Consider the following 1,278-nt stretch of genomic DNA (forward strand, 5'->3'; position numbering starts at 1 on the left):
CCACAACGCCTGGCTATTTTTTTTGGTTGCAGCCATCATTGTTTTTTGGTGGGCCTGGGCTGGATTTGAACCTGCCACCTTAGGTGTATGTGGCTGGTGCCTTAGCCACTTGAGCCACAGGTGCTGAGCCAACTGCCTGTAGTTTTAAAGACCTACCCCAGACTAAGAATCACAAAGTGAAGCATTCTTTTTCAACTTATTACAATAAACTTTTCTGAGTAGGAAAGAAGTGGAGAGAGAGCATGTTAAGTTGTGAGTCAGAAGCACAAGATTCAGGGTGGTGGTGTTATAATACATGAAGCATGGAGCATAACCCCTTTAGACAGAGGTTTGCAGATGGCCTTCAACTCATTGTTTAAGGACTGATAACCCCAAACACTTTTGCCAGTCAGATGAGTACTTCCCCTTTGTTACCTGTGTTTTGGGCAATTACCAGTTTATGAGCACTTTTCTTCATGGGAGAAAGGGAATGAAGACAGAACTATGGGCTGGTTAGTTTTAATTCTTATCAGCTGTTCTGCCAAAAAATCTAGGAGGTGAAAATCAAAGTCATGCAGTGGAGTTAACCCTTGGACTACTTCTGGATTTAATTCAATCAATTGTGTGGTCAATTATTAGGACAGTATCTAGTAATAAGGGATGGTGTGTGTCTGAAGCATGGTTATTTTCAGATTTTATTTTTAATCTAAAACCTGGCATGGTTTAGGTCTCTCATGTATATTTTCTTGTAGTGTATCTTTGCTTAATAATTTTTTCTCAAGTGGCTTCTTTATCTGTTATTTTTTTTTTTTCCCTTTTTCACGTTAGACGGGTAACATGTGGACGTCGTAACAAGGTTTGAGGGGAGGCACATCTCACACATGCGAACACTCAGTCATTGGGCTTATGAACTGCACAAGGGTCTGTGATTAGTTTATTTTGGGAGACTGCAATTGTCATGTTTTTTGATATGTGCTTATGTTTCTTCTCTACTCTGCTGATGTATCGACTATTTCTCACCATAGCATAAGCCTGGAAAAAGCTGCCATGCTTTCTTTATTCGTGTTGAGGTAGAGTTCATTCTCTGACCATAAAATATTTAGAGTATCCTTTGGATAAGCTGACCACAACTCTTGACATAATTCTGATTTTTAGTATACTGTCCTTGTTTATATAAATTAATACACAACCCAGAAAAAATATTACTGGTTCTTTAGGTGTGCATGTCATAAACTTTTTTTTTTTTTGAGACAGAGCCTCAAGCTATCCCCCTGGGTAGAGTGCTGTGGCTTCACAGCT

General features: G+C 39.3%; 1 protein-coding gene and 1 non-coding gene across 2 annotated transcripts in view; both read right to left on the bottom strand.

The window, feature by feature from the left end:
- The window catches only part of CHRM5 (cholinergic receptor muscarinic 5), a 77,521-nt gene that overhangs the window by 55,728 nt on the left and 20,515 nt on the right, over positions 1-1,278 (bottom strand). The gene's annotated exons all lie outside the window — the stretch shown is intronic.
- On the bottom strand, positions 802-902 carry LOC111725975. The gene has a single exon (XR_002773899.1). It is a non-coding gene; the product is annotated as a small nucleolar RNA U13 (small nucleolar RNA).

This window comes from Otolemur garnettii, unplaced genomic scaffold (assembly GCF_000181295.1).
Source record: "Otolemur garnettii isolate 467f Iridium unplaced genomic scaffold, OtoGar3 scaffold00050, whole genome shotgun sequence".
Taxonomy (NCBI): Eukaryota; Metazoa; Chordata; class Mammalia; order Primates; family Galagidae; genus Otolemur; species Otolemur garnettii.